The 19,169-nt window shown below is 46.7% G+C and overlaps 1 protein-coding gene across 1 annotated transcript in view; it reads left to right on the top strand.

Annotated features, from left to right (window-relative positions):
* Window positions 1–19,169, top strand: part of LOC142304428 (sodium/potassium-transporting ATPase subunit beta-2-like) — a 307,300-nt gene that overhangs the window by 536 nt on the left and 287,595 nt on the right. The gene's annotated exons all lie outside the window — the stretch shown is intronic.

The following is a 19,169-nucleotide window of genomic DNA, read 5'->3' on the forward strand; positions in this document are numbered from 1 at the left end:
CCTCATAGCTTAAAATATAATTCCAGACATAACAGTCATATAGAAAACACAGGACAACATATAATCTTTCAACTGCTGAGATGAAATACTCTTCATTCAATTTCCTTCAACAATCATTCGCACATTTAAAACACATTGATACATATAACAGATCACAGATGGAATATCTCTATTATTTCAATCATACACACAAAATCCGAACACTGGCAGAGGTTTGATAAGAATGGTCTTGTTGGACCACTACGTACCCGTCTCGGACCTCCAGAAAGCACTGAAACATTTGTAACACAATGGGTTACTCACCGCGGATTTTGTTCAGTGGTTCCTGGGAAGGTCTTTGTAGTCGGGTCACAGAGAGGTCCAGTAACCATCCTGGGTTTCAGCACCATGTTCTGTTGTGGAAACCCCTTTCCTGGGAGAGCTAATTTAGGGTGAGATGCAAGGGATCTCCAGATCTGCCAATGTTGGTCCAATTAATAGCGATGCATCGGAGACAAACACAAGAACACACAGTCAATGTCCATGTACCAGGCTTTGTCTGAATCTCAGATGCCCAAACAGTAGTTTATTAAAACCACAAAAGAAAAGGGGACGGCTTAGTACATGACCAAAAATGGAATGAAAGTTGAAAATAACAAAATCGTAAATTATGGATCCTGCTGAATTCCTTAAAACCAGATCTGTCAAGTTTTCTGGACCTTCAGTAACAAAGAAACTTTAGACAAAGGCCTCTTTAAAGCGACTACACCCAGTGCTATTGCTTTTATGAATAACACTTATAAAGCTAATACAAAAATACAAAATTATTAAACATATATAAATTGCTTAAATGATAATCAAAACTTAATATAAAATATTAACCATAACAAGGGAAAAAATCAAGGTGTTGCAGTGGCCTAGTCAGTCTTCTGACCTTAACCCAATTGAAAACTTGTGGAAGGAGCTCAAGATTAAAGTCCACATGAGACACCCAAAGAACCTAGATAACTTGGAGAAGATCTGCATGGAGGAGTGGGCCAAGATAACTCCAGAGACCTGTGCCGGCCTGATCAGGTCTTATAAAAGACGATTATTAGCTGTAATTGCAAACAAGGGTTATTCCACAAAATATTAAACCTAGGGGTTGAATAATAATTGACCCACACTTTTATGTTGAAAATGTATTAAAATTTAACTGAGCAACATAACTTGTTGGTTTGTAAGATTTATACATCTGTTAATAAATCCTGCTCTTGTTTGAAGTTTGCAGGCTCTAACTTATTTGCATCTTATCAAACCTGCTAAATCTGCAGGGGGTTGAATACTACTTGTGGGCACTGTAGGTGACATCTAATGAGTCGTGCCCATTGCTCGTCTCTGCAGACCTCCCTCTTTATTCTTCAGCAGCACTTACCCACACAGCACTTTTACCAATAAAACTATCAATATACTGCCCCATAAATATAAATATCTCCCATACTGTGCCCCTGAATAAATAACTGCTGCTTCACAAAATATCCCCCCCACACTGCTCTTATAATAATAATAATAATAATCATTTTTATTTCTATAGCGCCAACATATTCCGCAGCGCTTTACAATTAAGAGGTGACATGTACAGACAATATGAGACAATACAAAATAACAAAATTAAGATCCCAGGAGGAGTGAGGGCCCTGCTCGTAAGCTTACTTTCTATGAGGAAATAGGGGAGACACAAAAGGTGAATGGGGAGGAGAAAAGCTTGTCATATATGGTCCAGCCATCGATTTAATAGGATATTCAAAACCAGCTGCATGAACCCGTCGGTGACAATTTATACAGGTACAGGGGACGAGAACTGGAAGTAAATTTTTTGAAGGGCAGAAAGGGACTAGATTAGATCAGGGCAGTGAGGTGATAGGCTAGTCTAAAGAAATGCATTTTTAGGGCCCGCTTAAAGGTGTGGATGTTGGGAATTAATCTGATTGCTCTTGGTAGTGTGTTCCAGAGCATAGGCACAGCTCGTAAGAAATCTTGAAGACGGGAGTGGGAGGTTCAAATTGTTGAGGATGTCAGTCTTAGGTCATTAGTAGAGTTGAGCGCGGTTCGTGGTTCGTGGTTCTCCAGTTCTAGGCTCGAGTGATTTTGGGGCATGTTCTAGATCGAACTAGAACTCGAGCTTTTTGCAAAAGCTCGATAGTTCTAGAAACGTTCGAGAACGGTTCTAGCAGCCAAAAAACAGCTAAATCTTAGCTTGGTTTCTGCTGTAATAGTGTAAGTCACTCTGTGAATCAAACTATTATCACATTTCAGTGTATAGTGTGCGTGAACAGCGCCTTCAGATCACTGCTGTTTCTATAATGGCGATCGCCATTTTTTTTTTTTTTTTCTTGTCTTCCTTCCCTAAGCGCGCGCGTCTTGTGGGGCTGGCCAGCATGTCAGCCAATCACAGACACACACACACCTAAGTGGACTTTGAGGCAGAGAAGCAACGGCATGTGTGATAGGATCTGCATGTCACATGTCCCTGCATTATAAAACCGGACATTTTCTTCACGATCGCCATTATCTGCCTTCTGCGTCTTTGGTGTCAGACATCACTGTCGCAGTTCCGTCCTTTGTCCTATCGCCGATACAGCTGTATGCGCTGCATACACAGCGTTAGACAGCTTAGGGAGAGCACATTCTAGCAGTCCTTTTAAGGGCTCGTACCGGCAGGGTCAGAGAGCCATAGGTGACAGGTCCTGCAAACAGCAACAGCGTCTGTGTAGCCCAGGTCAGGGATTTCCTCCCTGCATTTCACCATTAGGAGGGAATAGAAAGGCAGGCTTCCATTCCTCTACCCAGAGCACCACAATCCTGCCACTGTACCCTCTTGTCCTCTGCACACTCCAACTCATTCTAACTAAGCCATTATACTAGCAAACACTCAGTGTACCTAGTGGCATCCTATCTGTGGCTATTGGACTTTGCTATAGTCCCACTAGTGCAAAGACATTTGCAGAGCACATCTGCCTGCATTGCACACTCCAAGTTTTTTAAACTCAGCCATTATACTAGCAAACACTCAGTGTACCTAGTGGCATCCTATACGTGGCTATTGGACTTTGCTATAGTCCCACTAGTGCAAAGACATTAGCAGAGCACATCTGCCTGCATTGCACACTCCAAGTTTTTTAAACTCAGCCATTATACTAGCAAACACTCAGTGTACCTAGTGGCATCCTATACGTGGCTATTGGACTTTGCTATAGTCCCACTAGTGCCAAGACATTTGCAGAGCGCATCTGCCTGCGTTGCACACTCCAACTAATTATAACGAAGCCATTATACTAGCAAACACTCAGTGTACCTAGTGGCATCCTATACGTGGCTATTGGACTTTGCTATAGTCCCACTAGTGCCAAGACATTTGCAGAGCGCATCTGCCTGCGTTGCACACTCCAACTAATTATAACGAAGCCATTATACTAGCACACACTCAGTGTACCTAGTGGCATCCTATACGTGGCTATTGGACTTTGCTATAGTCCCTCTAGTGCCAAGACATTTGCAGAGCGCATCTGCCTGCGTTGCACACTCCAACTAATTATAACGAAGCCATTATACTAGCACACACTCAGTGTACCTAGTGGCATCCTATACGTGGCTATTGGACTTTGCTATAGTCCCTCTAGTGCCAAGACATTTGCAGAGCGCATCTGCCTGCGTTGCACACTCCAACTAATTATAACGAAGCCATTATACTAGCACACACTCAGTGTACCTAGTGGCATCCTATACGTGGCTATTGGACTTTGCTATAGTCCCTCTAGTGCCAAGACATTTGCAGAGCGCATCTGCCTGCGTTGCACACTCCAACTAATTATAACGAAGCCATTATACTAGCAAACACTCAGTGTACCTAGTGGCATCCTATACGTGGCTATTGGACTTTGCTATAGTCCCTCTAGTGCCAAGACATTTGCAGAGCGCATCTGCCTGCGTTGCACACTCCAACTAATTATAACGAAGCCATTATACTAGCAAACACTCAGTGTACCTAGTGGCATCCTATACGTGGCTATTGGACTTTGCTATAGTCCCACTAGTGCAAAGACATTAGCAGAGCACATCTGCCTGCATTGCACACTCCAAGTTTTTTAAACTCAGCCATTATACTAGCAAACACACAGTGTACCTAGTGGCATCCTATACGTGGCTATTGGACTTTGCTATAGTCCCACTAGTGCCAAGACATTTGCAGAGCGCATCTGCCTGCGTTGCACACTCCAACTAATTATAACGAAGCCATTATACTAGCACACACTCAGTGTACCTAGTGGCATCCTATACGTGGCTATTGGACTTTGCTATAGTCCCACTAGTGCCAAGACATTTGCAGAGCACATCTGCCTGCATTGCACACTCCAAGTTTTTTAAACTAAGCAATTTTACTAGCAAACACTCAGTGTACCTAGTGGCATCCTATACGTGGCTATTGGACTTTGCTATAGTCCCACTAGTGCAAAGACATTAGCAGAGCACATCTGCCTGCATTGCACACTCCAAGTTTTTTAAACTCAGCCATTATACTAGCAAACACTCAGTGTACCTAGTGGCATCCTATACGTGGCTATTGGACTTTGCTATAGTCCCACTAGTGCCAAGACATTTGCAGAGCGCATCTGCCTGCGTTGCACACTCCAACTAATTATAACGAAGCCATTATACTAGCAAACACTCAGTGTACCTAGTGGCATCCTATACGTGGCTATTGGACTTTGCTATAGTCCCACTAGTGCCAAGACATTTGCAGAGCGCATCTGCCTGCGTTGCACACTCCAACTAATTATAACGAAGCCATTATACTAGCAAACACTCAGTGTACCTAGTGGCATCCTATACGTGGCTATTGGACTTTGCTATAGTCCCACTAGTGCCAAGACATTTGCAGAGCGCATCTGCCTGCGTTGCACACTCCAACTAATTATAACGAAGCCATTATACTAGCACACACTCAGTGTACCTAGTGGCATCCTATACGTGGCTATTGGACTTTGCTATAGTCCCTCTAGTGCCAAGACATTTGCAGAGCGCATCTGCCTGCGTTGCACACTCCAACTAATTATAACGAAGCCATTATACTAGCACACACTCAGTGTACCTAGTGGCATCCTATACGTGGCTATTGGACTTTGCTATAGTCCCTCTAGTGCCAAGACATTTGCAGAGCGCATCTGCCTGCGTTGCACACTCCAACTAATTATAACGAAGCCATTATACTAGCACACACTCAGTGTACCTAGTGGCATCCTATACGTGGCTATTGGACTTTGCTATAGTCCCTCTAGTGCCAAGACATTTGCAGAGCGCATCTGCCTGCGTTGCACACTCCAACTAATTATAACGAAGCCATTATACTAGCAAACACTCAGTGTACCTAGTGGCATCCTATACGTGGCTATTGGACTTTGCTATAGTCCCTCTAGTGCCAAGACATTTGCAGAGCGCATCTGCCTGCGTTGCACACTCCAACTAATTATAACGAAGCCATTATACTAGCAAACACTCAGTGTACCTAGTGGCATCCTATACGTGGCTATTGGACTTTGCTATAGTCCCACTAGTGCAAAGACATTAGCAGAGCACATCTGCCTGCATTGCACACTCCAAGTTTTTTAAACTCAGCCATTATACTAGCAAACACACAGTGTACCTAGTGGCATCCTATACGTGGCTATTGGACTTTGCTATAGTCCCACTAGTGCCAAGACATTTGCAGAGCGCATCTGCCTGCGTTGCACACTCCAACTAATTATAACGAAGCCATTATACTAGCACACACTCAGTGTACCTAGTGGCATCCTATACGTGGCTATTGGACTTTGCTATAGTCCCACTAGTGCCAAGACATTTGCAGAGCACATCTGCCTGCATTGCACACTCCAAGTTTTTTAAACTAAGCAATTTTACTAGCAAACACTCAGTGTACCTAGTGGCATCCTATACGTGGCTATTGGACTTTGCTATAGTCCCACTAGTGCAAAGACATTAGCAGAGCACATCTGCCTGCATTGCACACTCCAAGTTTTTTAAACTCAGCCATTATACTAGCAAACACACAGTGTACCTAGTGGCATCCTATACGTGGCTATTGGACTTTGCTATAGTCCCACTAGTGCCAAGACATTTGCAGAGCGCATCTGCCTGCGTTGCACACTCCAACTAATTATAACGAAGCCATTATACTAGCAAACACTCAGTGTACCTAGTGGCATCCTATACGTGGCTATTGGACTTTGCTATAGTCCCACTAGTGCCAAGACATTTGCAGAGCGCATCTGCCTGCGTTGCACACTCCAACTAATTATAACGAAGCCATTATACTAGCACACACTCAGTGTACCTAGTGGCATCCTATACGTGGCTATTGGACTTTGCTATAGTCCCACTAGTGCCAAGACATTTGCAGAGCGCATCTGCCTGCGTTGCACACTACAACAAATTATAACGAAGCCATTATACTAGCAAACACTCAGTGTACCTAGTGGCATCCTATACGTGGCTATTGGACTTTGCTATAGTCCCACTAGTGCCAAGACATTTGCAGCACGTCTGCCTGCGTTGCACACTCCAACGAATTATAACTAAGTTACATTGTCAGGGATATTTATTCTTTATTATTCTGCTGTTAATAAAGCTAGACCACCACTGCAATCTTCACCACCTCTCAATTTTTACTACCACATTTTCAGTCCACAATCTTGTCGCAATCAACATGAGTGGCAAAATGACAGATGCTGGTGGAAAGGGGAAGAGGCGTGGTGGAAAAGGCAAAAAATGTTTTGTCAGTGGGGAAGGTGGCAAAGCTCCATTATCATCTGCTGAAGATAGACCATCTACTAGCAAAAGTAAGATGTCTACTACTTATTGTGGACAATCCGATGTGCTCCCTTTTTTACGGACACGAACAAGAGGAACAAAGGTAGATGATGGGCAAAAAAGGAAAATGCTTGAATGGATCTCAAGTGGTCCAACAAGTGCCCTCTCAGCCACTTCAAGTACCGCATCCAAAAAACACCATTCCTCTGAGTTGTCATCCCAATCACACTTGATTTCTCCCAGCTCTGAAGTCTCCATCAGCCCTGCACAGTATGGTGGAACTGAGATGGCTGAGTCTGCAGAGCTGTTCAGTCACACTATAGCCTGGGAATCAGAGGTCTGCTCCCAAGCTACAGTGAGTACAGAACAGGAAATGGTCTGCAGTGATGCCCAGAACCTTTGTGACTCAGATTCAGGCCGTGAGGACCAAGTTTCTGAGCATAATGTTGACCCTTTGTCACAAACTGTAACACCTGTGGTTATAGACAATGAGGAACATACTGATGAAGATGAGACGCAGATACCCGATTGGGATGACAACTTAAATATTCGGTCAGGGCAAGAAGAGGCTCGGTCTGAGGGGGAGGGGAGTGCAAACACAACAAGTGATGATGACGTTCTAGATCCCACCTACTGTCAACCCCCAGTCAGGCACTCGAGGAGGTCAACAGAGGCGGTGGAGGAGGATGCAACCGACGACGAAGTTACCTTGCGCCTTCCTGGATAGAGTCGGAGCACTGGTAGCACGTCTACAACTGCATCCTCAGCCACCACTCTGCCTATGAGCATTATTCGGGGTGGATCAACAGGTCGCATGGCCTCTAAGCCTTGCCTAGCCTGGGCCTTTTTTCACATCGAAAAAGATCGCCCAACTCATGTGATATGTAACATTTGTCATGATTCTGTTAGTAGAGGTCAAAACCTCAGCAGTTTGACAACTTCTTCCATGAATCGTCACATGAATAAATATCATAAGTCCCGGTGGGAAGCTCACCGTGCTGCAATGCCGGCTAGCGGAGCGAACCATCCACCGCCCGCCCCTTCCAGTGCATCCGCGCGCTCTTCATCTTCTAGGACTGTGGGGACAGCTGTCACACCTGTTTTTCCACGCAAAACTTCCACCACTGTAACCGCAACAGGCAGTTTGCTTGTAAGGTCGTCAGTTGGTTTGGAAGGGGAAACAAGTGAGTGTGTACAGCTCTCTCAGACATCGATAGCACCAACGTTGGATGAAGGCAACATCATGTCTCCGCCTGCACTTTCCTCACAAACCTGCATTTTTCCAGGGACACCCTACTCAACACCGTCTACACACAGCAGCCAGATCTCTGTCCCTCAGATGTGGTCAAATAAAAGGCCACTTCCTCCAACCCATGACAAAGCTAAGAGGTTGACTCTATCCCTCTGTAAGCTGTTGGCTACCGAAATGCTGCCTTTCCGCCTAGTGGACACACAGGATTTTAGAGACCTTATGTCTGTCGCTGTGCCCCAGTACCAGATGCCTAGTCGCCACTACTTCTCTAAGAAAGGTGTGCCCGCGCTACACCAGCATGTCGCACACAACATCACCGCTTCCTTGAGAAACTCTGTGTGTGAACGGGTGCATTTCACCACCGATACTTGGACCAGTAAGCATGGACAGGGACGTTACATGTCGCTGACTGGGCACTGGGTAACTATGGTGATAGATGGTGAAGGGTCTGCTGCACAAGTCTTGCCGTCCCCACGACTTGTGTGTCAATCCTCTGTCTGTCCAAGTTCCGCCACAGCTTCTGCATCCTCCACCTCATCTGGGTCCTCCACCTCCGCCCCAAGCCTGCCTGGTCAGGCCACCAGCGTTCTCACTGCGCAGAAGGAATCACGCACGCCTCATTACTATGCTGGCAGCCGAGCGCAACGGCATCAGGCGGTCTTTAGCTTGACATGTCTTGGTAATAAGAGTCACACAGCTGAGGAGTTGTGGTCAGCTCTGCGGTCCGAGTTTAATAAATGGTTGTCTCCACTCAACCTGCAGCCTGGTAAGGCCGTGTGCGACAATGCTGCAAACCTGGGTGCGGCCCTTCGCCTGGGCAAGGTGACACACGTACCTTGTATGGCTCACGTGTTGAACCTTGTCGTGCAGCAATTTTTAACACACTATCCCGGCCTAGATGGCCTTCTGAACAGGGCACGAAAACTGTCTGCTCACTTCCGGCGTTCAAGCGCCGCAGCTGAGCGACTTGCATCGCTCCAGAAGTCTTTCGGCCTGCCGGTTCATCGCCTGAAATGCGATGTGGCGACACGCTGGAATTCAACTCTACACATGTTACAGCGACTGTGGCAGCACCGCAGAGCCCTGGTGCAATACGTCATGACGTATAGCCTGGGCCAACGAGATGCAGAGGTGGGGCAGATCACCCTGATGGAGTGGTCTCAGATCAAGGACCTATGCACCCTTCTGCACAGTTTCGACATGGCGACGAATATGTTTAGCTCTGACAATGCCATTATCAGCATGACGATTCCAGTCATTTACATGCTGGAGCACACGCTAAACACTATTCGGAGTCAGGGGGTGGGACAACATGAAGGGGAGGAACTACAGGAGGATTCATATGTGCAAGGGACAACAACATCACCAAGATCCAGACGTTCATCATCACCAACGCAGCAGGCATGGGACCATGGGGAACAGGGATCGACAAGGGCGCATAGTAGCAGGCGAAATGTTGAGCAAGGTGCAGGAGAACATGAAGAAATGGAGGACGAACTGTCCATGGACATGGAAGACTCAGCGGATGAGGGAGACCTTGGTCAAATTTCAGTTGAAAGAGGTTGGGGGGAGATGTCAGAGGAAGAAAGAACGGTTAGCACCTCTATGCCACAAACACAGCGTGGACTTGGTCCGCATGGCTGCGCAAGACACATGAGTGCCTTCTTGTTGCACTACCTCCAACATGACAGTCGTATTGTCAAAATTAGAAGTGATGATGACTACTGGATTGCCACACTATTAGATCCCCGGTACAAGTCCAAATTTTGTGACATAATTCCAGCCATAGAAAGGGACGCACGTATGCAGGAGTATCAGCAGAAGCTGTTACTCGATCTTAGCTCGGCTTTTCCACCAAACAACCGTGCAGGTGCAGGGAGGGAATCTCCCAGTTGTAACTTGACAAACATGGGACGGTCTCGTCATCTTCACCAGTCTACCCGTACCAGTAGGACCGTATCTGGTGCCGGTAACAGCAATTTTATGGAATCTTTTCATAATTTTTTTAGACCCTCTTTTGCAAGGCCACCAGAGACAACAAGTCTGACACATACTCAACGGCTGGAGAGGATGATACAGGAGTATCTCCAAATGAACATCGATGCCATGACTGTGCAACTGGAGCCTTGCTCCTTTTGGGCTTCAAACATAGAAAAATGGCCAGAGCTCTCCAGTTACGCCTTGGAGATTTTGTCGTGTCCAGCTGCCAGCGTTGTCTCTGAACGTGTATTCAGTGCTGCTGGGTGTGTGCTGACAGATAAGCGCACGCGTCTGTCCAGTGACAATGTGGACAGACTGACGTTCATCAAAATGAACAAGTCATGGATCCAGAAGGAATTTACTACCCCTGTGTCATCCTGGGGAGAGTAAATGCTTGTGGATTTGGAATGTGCTTGATGCAAATCAAAACATCCTGTTTGCAACTAGGGCCCAAGTGCTGCCACTGATGGGGTGGGTGTCTGTGTGGCCCAATTTTTGGAAAAAAGGGAGACTCCGCTTGGAGTAACCCTTGCTTGCTGTGTTTTTAAAAGAAGCCAAGATGAACAGAGCTGGGATCAGGAAAGACTTTGCTACCTACCCCGGTGTCATCCTGGGGACGGATAAGAATGGCGTATTTTTGAATGTGCTTGATGCAAATCTAGCTGTGAAGTGTACAACTGGGGCACAACTGCTGCCACTGAAGGGGTGGGTGTGTGTGGGCCCAATTTTTGGAAAAAAGGGAGACTCCGCTTGGAGTAACCCTTGCTTGCTGTGTTTTTAAAAGAAGCCAAGATGAACAGAGCTGGGATCAGGAAAGACTTTGCTACCTACCCCGGTGTCATCCTGGGGACGGATAAGAATGGCGTATTTTTGAATGTGCTTGATGCAAATCAAAACATCCTGTTTGCAACTAGGGCCCAAGTGCTGCCACTGATGGGGTGGGTGTCTGTGTGGCCCAATTTTTGGAAAAAAAGGGAGACTCCGCTTGGAGTAACCCTTGCTTACATTGTTTTTAAAAGAAGCCAAGATGAACAAGTCATGGATCAGCAAAGACTTTATCTACGTACCCCGGTGTCATCCTGGGGACGGATAAGAATGGCGTATTTTTGAATGTGCTTGATGCAAATCAAAACATCCTGTTTGCAACTAGGGCCCAAGTGCTGCCACTGATGGGGTGGGTGTCTGTGTGGCCCAATTTTTGGAAAAAAGGGAGACTCCGCTTGGAGTAACCCTTGCTTGCTGTGTTTTTAAAAGAAGCCAAGATGAACAGAGCTGGGATCAGGAAAGACTTTGCTACCTACCCCGGTGTCATCCTGGGGACGGATAAGAATGGCGTATTTTTGAATGTGCTTGATGCAAATCTAGCTGTGAAGTGTACAACTGGGGCACAACTGCTGCCACTGAAGGGGTGGGTGTGTGTGGGCCCAATTTTTGGAAAAAAGGGAGACTCCGCTTGGAGTAACCCTTGCTTGCTGTGTTTTTAAAAGAAGCCAAGATGAACAGAGCTGGGATCAGGAAAGACTTTGCTACCTACCCCGGTGTCATCCTGGGGACGGATAAGAATGGCGTATTTTTGAATGTGCTTGATGCAAATCAAAACATCCTGTTTGCAACTAGGGCCCAAGTGCTGCCACTGATGGGGTGGGTGTCTGTGTGGCCCAATTTTTGGAAAAAAAGGGAGACTCCGCTTGGAGTAACCCTTGCTTACATTGTTTTTAAAAGAAGCCAAGATGAACAAGTCATGGATCAGCAAAGACTTTATCTACGTACCCCGGTGTCATCCTGGGGACGGATAAGAATGGCGTATTTTTGAATGTGCTTGATGCAAATCAAAACATCCTGTTTGCAACTAGGGCCCAAGTGCTGCCACTGATGGGGTGGGTGTCTGTGTGGCCCAATTTTTGGAAAAAAAGGGAGACTCCGCTTGGAGTAACCCTTGCTTACATTGTTTTTAAAAGAAGCCAAGATGAACAAGTCATGGATCAGCAAAGACTTTATCTACGTACCCCGGTGTCATCCTGGGGACGGATAAGAATGGCGTATTTTTGAATGTGCTTGATGCAAATCAAAACATCCTGTTTGCAACTAGGGCCCAAGTGCTGCCACTGATGGGGTGGGTGTCTGTGTGGCCCAATTTTTGGAAAAAAGGGAGACTCCGCTTGGAGTAACCCTTGCTTGCTGTGTTTTTAAAAGAAGCCAAGATGAACGGAGCTGGGATCAGGAAAGACTTTGCTACCTACCCCGGTGTCATCCTGGGGACGGATAAGAATGGCGTATTTTTGAATGTGCTTGATGCAAATCTAGCTGTGAAGTGTACAACTGGGGCACAACTGCTGCCACTGAAGGGGTGGGTGTGTGTGGGCCCAATTTTTGGAAAAAAGGGAGACTCCGCTTGGAGTAACCCTTGCTTGCTGTGTTTTTAAAAGAAGCCAAGATGAACAGAGCTGGGATCAGGAAAGACTTTGCTACCTACCCCGGTGTCATCCTGGGGACGGATAAGAATGGCGTATTTTTGAATGGGCTTGATGCAAATCAAAACATCCTGTTTGCAACTAGGGCCCAAGTGCTGCCACTGATGGGGTGGGTGTCTGTGTGGCCCAATTTTTGGAAAAAAAGGGAGACTCCGCTTGGAGTAACCCTTGCTTACATTGTTTTTAAAAGAAGCCAAGATGAACAAGTCATGGATCAGCAAAGACTTTATCTACGTACCCCGGTGTCATCCTGGGGACGGATAAGAATGGCGTATTTTTGAATGTGCTTGATGCAAATCAAAACATCCTGTTTGCAACTAGGGCCCAAGTGCTGCCACTGATGGGGTGGGTGTCTGTGTGGCCCAATTTTTGGAAAAAAGGGAGACTCCGCTTGGAGTAACCCTTGCTTGCTATGTTTTTAAAAGAAGCCAAGATGAACAGAGCTGGGATCAGGAAAGACTTTGCTACCTACCCCGGTGTCATCCTGGGGACGGATAAGAATGGCGTATTTTTGAATGTGCTTGATGCAAATGTAGCTGTGAAGTGTACAACTGGGGCACAAGTGCTGCCACTGAAGGGGTGGGTGTGTGTGTGGCCCAATTTTTGGAAAAAAGGGAGACTCCGCTTGGAGTCACCTTGCGGTGTTTTACATGATTTTAGAAGGGCGTGCCATGCCTATATCTGTGTGTCCTCCTCTTTTTCCTTGTCCAGCTGTTTTGTTTTCGCATGAGTATATGTCCTTGTCACTTTCCAATGTGTTTGAGTTGTTTGTCACCTTTAGGACACCTTTGAGGGTGTTTTCTAGGTGTTTTTCTGTGTTTGTGATTGCCTGCCATTGTTTCCTATGCAGTTCGAGTTCGGTTCGTCGAACGTTCGACGAACCGAACTCGAACGGGAGGTCCGTTCGGCGAACCAACCTCGAGCCGAACCGCGACCGGTTCGCTCATCTCTAGTCATTAGCAGAGCGGACGGCATGGGTGGGGTGATAGACAGAGATGAGGGAGGAGATGTAGGGTGGTGTGGAACCGTGGAGAGCTTTGTGAGTGAGAGTGATAAGTTTGTATTGTACTCTGTAGGGGATAGGCAACCAGTGCAATGACTGGCAAAGAGCAGAAGCATCAGTGAAGCGGTTGCAGAGGAAAATGATCCTGGCTGCGGAATTCAGAATGGATTGGAGAGGGGAGAGTTTAGTAACAGGGAAACCAATTAGTAAAGAGTTACAATAATCCAGGCGAGAATGAATGAGAGCGACAGGAAGAGTTTCTACAGAGTCAACGATAAGAAAAGGTCGAATTCTTAAGATGTTTTTGAGGTGGAATTGACAAGAATGAGCAAGTGAACGAATGTGGGGAGTGAAGGAGTGTTCGGAGTCAAATATAACCCCAAGACAGTGGCGTGCTGCTGGGGGTAATGGTAGAGCCACACACAGAAATGGTAATATTGGATTTCGGAAAGTTAGGACAGGGAGGAAACAGGAGAAGTTCAGTTTTTGACAGGTTCAGTTTTAGATAGAGGGAGGACATGATGTTGGAGACAGCGGACAGACAATCGGTAGTATTTTGTAATAGTGCAGGGGTGTTGTCAGGAGATGTGTACAGTTGAGTGTCATCAGCATAGAGATGGTACTGGAAACCAAATCTGCTGATGGCTTGTCCAATAGGGGCTGTTTATAGAGAGAACAGGAGGGGGCCTAGGACTGAACCCTGAGGAACCCCGACCGTAAGGGGAAGAGGAAAGGAAGAGGAGCTGACAAAAGATACAGTGAATGAGCGGTTAGAGAGGTAAGAGGAGAACCAGGAAAGAATGGTGTGCTTGAGCCGGATAGAGTGGAGCATAGGGAGTAGGAGCTGGCGATCCACAGTGTCGAATGCAGCAGAGAGATCCAGGAGCATCAGCAGGGAGTAGTGACCATTAGATTTAGCTGTTAGTAAATCATTAGAGACTTTAGTAAGAGCAGTTTCAGTAGAATGTAAGCAGCGGAAACCGGATTGTAGAGGGTTAAGGAGAGAATTATCTGACAGATAGCGGATTAAACACGAGTGGACGAGACGTTCCAGGAGTTTGGAGATGAATGGGAGATTAGAGACAGGCCTGTAGTTAGCGGCACAATTTTGGTCCAGGGATGGTTTTTTTAAGTAATGGGTATATGCTGACGTGTTTGAAGGAGGAGGGAAAGACACCAGAGGAGAGAGAGAGATTGAATATTTTAGTTAGGTGAGTGGTGACAGCTGGGGTGACAGATTTAGGGAGATGTGAGGGAATAGGGTCACTGGTGCAGGTAGTAGGGCGAGGAGATACGAGGAGCCTGGTGACTTCTTCTGTGACTGGATCAAAGAGTGAAAGTGAGCTAGATGAAGTGTAGGAGGGCAGACAATGTGTGGTGTTATGAGCTTGGGAGGAAATTTCCTAATTTCCTGGCGTATATGGTCAATTTTTTTTCTTTAAAATAATTGGCCAGGTCATCTGCACTGAGGTTGGTGGTTGGGGCCAGAACTCTTCGTCCTAGGAGGGAATGGAAAATATGAAAGAGTCGTTTAGGATTGTTGGCTAGAGAGGTGATAAGGGTGTTAAAATATGCTTGTTTGGAGAGGTGAAGGGCAGCATTGTATGTTTTGAGCATAAACTTATAATGGATGAAATCTTCGGCTAGATTGGATTTTCTCCACAAACGTTCAGCGCACCTGGAACACCGCTGGAAAAAGCGTGTTTGCAACGTGTGCCAGGGCTGCTGACATCTGCGCCGAGTTGATCTGTGTGTAGCAGGTGCAGCTTCATCAAGGGCGCTCTGTAGGGTGTCATTATAATGTTTTACAGCAGAGTCAGGACATGAGAGGGAGGATATTGGGGCCAGTGATGACTGCAACTTCTTCAGAAATTTCTGGTTGTTAATGGCATGTATATTCCTATATGGGAGGTAAGTGGGGGCGTCCTGAGTGGGTTGAAAGCTCTTGACCAAGAATAAAAGAAGGTTGTGGTCAGAGAGTGGGAGAGGGGAGTTAGTGAAGTCATGCACTGAGCAGAGACAGGAGAAGACCAGGTCCAGCATATTCCCACCTTCATTTGTAGGAGAGTTAGTTAGTTGTGAAAGGCCAAGAGAGGAGATTAGAGATAAAAGATGAGTGGCAGCTGGGGAGAGGGGATCATCAATAGGGATGTTAAAGTCCCCCATGACAAAAGTGGGGAGGTCACAGGCTAGGAAATGTGGAAGCCAGGTGGCGAAATGATCCAAGAACTGACTGGTTGGGCCTGGAGGGCGATTTCACAACTGCTACTTACAGGGAGAAGGGTCTGTAAAGCCTGACAGTGTGGACCTCAAAAGAAGGGAAGATAAGGGAGGGAACAGGAGGGAAGACCTGAAAAGTGTAGTTTGGGGAAAGCAGCAGACCAACATATCCACCTGATCTGTTCTCAAGTCTAGGGGTGTAAGAAAATATTCAAAATACCTCCCACACTGCCTCTTTCCATAATGCTCCCATACACAGCTTCTCCACACTGCTCTCTTTATAATATCCCCTATATTGCCTCATTACTATTATTATTATTTATTTATTCCCCCCAAACTGCTCTTATGTAATCCCCACCCCCCCACACACACACACACAATACAATGCACCCTCCATTACCCCTCCCCACACACACGCACAATACAGTGCACACCCATTACCTCCACACACACACACACACAATACAATGCACCCCCCATTACCCCCTCCCCTCCCACACACACAATACAATGCACCCCCCATTACCCCTCCCCCATACACAATACAATCCACCCCTATCACCCCCTACACACACAAATTACACTACCCCATCACTACACACTCCTGCCTCCCCCCTGCCTGTCAAAAAGCTGTGTTCCTTCACAAATGTTCTCCATTATGTGTCCTAGGCACCTCCCCACTCATCCCCATTAATTACACCTGTCTCTTCGGCTCCTCCATGGAGTGCTTACCGCTGCCTGATGCATCCAGCGTGGCGCCCGCAGCACTGTGATGTCAGCAAGGTGCTGATCTCATCACACTGCTGCACGTCGGGGGCGGGGTTTAGTCCTGGCGCATTGTTCAATTGTATTTACGTGTGAAAGACGCAAATACATTTGAATAGGAAGGAGGAAGCTGCGGTCACCGGCACCGCCACGCTCCTCAGCAGTGTGTGCATGCCGGGCACACTGTCACACAGCAGAGCCGGCACAGCACGCTGCCTCCTGGTCCTGCTGCAGCTAGTGTGCCTGGCATGCACACACTGCTGAGGAGCACGGCGGTGACTGCAGATACAGCGGCCCACTACAGGGACCGGCCCATTTGGCATTTGCCAGAATTGCCCTATGGTCAGTCCGGGCCTGCATACCGGCCATTAGCGATGTAGCCAGTCGCCATCTCACAGTACTCTTCCGCTTGCAAACAGACGTTTTGCAAACTTACACTTACACCTGTCAGACACTTGACACAAAAGATAAATTGTTTATTGTTTATTCATTTCACTGTGTAATTTGGAGCAGACACGGAAAAGTGTCAAAAAGACCTTTCTGGCTTGTTCAATAGCAAATTTTCAGCAGGCACTAATCAGAATACCTATAAATGCGTTTCACTGTATAATTTTGAGCAGGCAATTAAAATTACCAAAAACAACTTTTTAGGTAATTGCCTAAAAAATAAACAGCAGTCCAGGTACAGCTAACAAGCCATAACTATACATGTGTTTGTGTAATTTTCAGCGGCAATTAAAATCGACTAGAACCACTATTTACATACTTCCGTAGAAACATTTTTAGGCCACACACGGCTAACTACCAATACCTATAGATGTATTTGCATACTTTTGAGCAGGCAGGAATATGTAGCAATACTTATTTACATGCTCCACTGGTAGCTGTTTAGCAGGCACTACAAGTACCAGTCCCTATTTCTATCATGAAATGCTGATTTGAGGCACGCAGCTTTCCCTACACTGCACGTCCCTATTCTACACTATAGCTCTCCTATCTATCTCATCTACCTATCATTAAACCCCTAGCTAAGCTCACTGTCTAGCAGCAGCACCTTGCCTAACATTTCACATTCACAAAATGGCGCTGACGAAACACGTCCACGATTTATATGTACACGGACATGTGGCTTAGGCAGCCAATCACAGAAGCCCTTCTGACTGAACCTTGTGAATGTTTCCTCTGCCGTGATTCAACAGCAACATTCATAAATAAGGTTAAGAGAAAAAAAAATGGCTCAGCGCACTAAAAGCCTGCTCCCATTCCTCCACTGATTTTACACATTCCATATCAAACAGCACCACAATCCTATCCAAAAGCAGAAAATGCTTTTAAAGGATTTTCGGAAATGTGGCCAGTGTTCAGGGGCAGAAAACAAACATTACCGACTTTTAGGTAAAGTGCTCGTGGTTGCTGAGTCCAAACGAACAAGCTAAGGCTCATACCGAATTTGAAATTTTGGCGAACCTTTATTGAACAGGATCGCTTATCTCTAGAGGTCACCAAGACAGGATAGAAATCCAGTATCAAGATCTGGGAACCAAAAAGTTAATTAGAGCAAGGAAACAGCCCTAACCAGAGCAGACCCCTGGTGACAGAAGCAATTTAGCTAGGGAAGTGGGCAGGCAAGTGCTGGTTATAGAGGAGATTCAAGGGGGATTTTCCAGTCAGCCTGGCTCCAGAGTTAAAATGATAAAAATTAGGTTGTGTGTAGCTCCCACAAATATGGCAGGCATATTTTTGACCCCAGGACGAAAAGACGCACATCACACATTTTGCCTTAATTGTGGGACGTGCGTATGAGCCCATAATTAATAACTAGCCAAGGGAAGACCAGAGACCCATCATCTTTATTAGCTATGAATAGATATCATAAGGAGGAATATGATGGCAATATCTTCTGCGTGGGACACTCAGGGGCAGAGATATGAGGAAAGCTGCAATTGTAACGCCCCGTGCTCGGCGGCAGACGAGCCGCTCGGATCCGGACCTTCTGTGGGTGGCTCGAGGGTCTCCGGACCCGGGGGTCCTGCTGTCGCTCCGACTGAAAAAGGGGAATTTGTGGTATGGGGACGTAGGTGTACGGCCAGAGCCGTGTTTTAAGTTCGTGACGCCACCCACAGGATGTGCTGAAGGTGGACAAAACCGCTGCAGTTACGGGGCACCCGGGGGAGATGGTATGCAGCAAGTTGTTAAACCCTCCGTGGGCAGGGATGATGGCCCTGGGACCCGTTGGGGGGAGTTTTGGCGGTGCAGGGAGATGGGCGGCCGGAGGGCACTGGTGTACTCTATTATAATGAAACACTCGAGTCTCTGGTAAACCAAGATGATGGTAGTCGGTGGCTGCAGTCGGGTTCCCCCACCCGGTTGGTGGTCTCTGCCTTTCTCCTGCACCTGTTTGAAATGTTGGACTACCTGCGCTTGCAGCGTCAGGAGTCCGCTCCCCGGCTTGTGGATGTCGGAAGAGCCCGTTTGCCTGCAGACGTTGGCCCGTGGATCTCTGAGCAGTGGCGGTGGCTGCTTACCCCCCTGGTTGGGCTGTTGTCTTCTATGAGGGACTTTGGGTGGGAAAGGACCTCAAGCTCAGACTGCAATCCGTTAATTAACTCCAGTAGTTTCTAGACCTCGTTTCAGCGTCTGAGTACCCCCTCTT

This window comes from Anomaloglossus baeobatrachus, chromosome 4 (assembly GCF_048569485.1).
Source record: "Anomaloglossus baeobatrachus isolate aAnoBae1 chromosome 4, aAnoBae1.hap1, whole genome shotgun sequence".
NCBI classification, from domain to species: Eukaryota; Metazoa; Chordata; class Amphibia; order Anura; family Aromobatidae; genus Anomaloglossus; species Anomaloglossus baeobatrachus.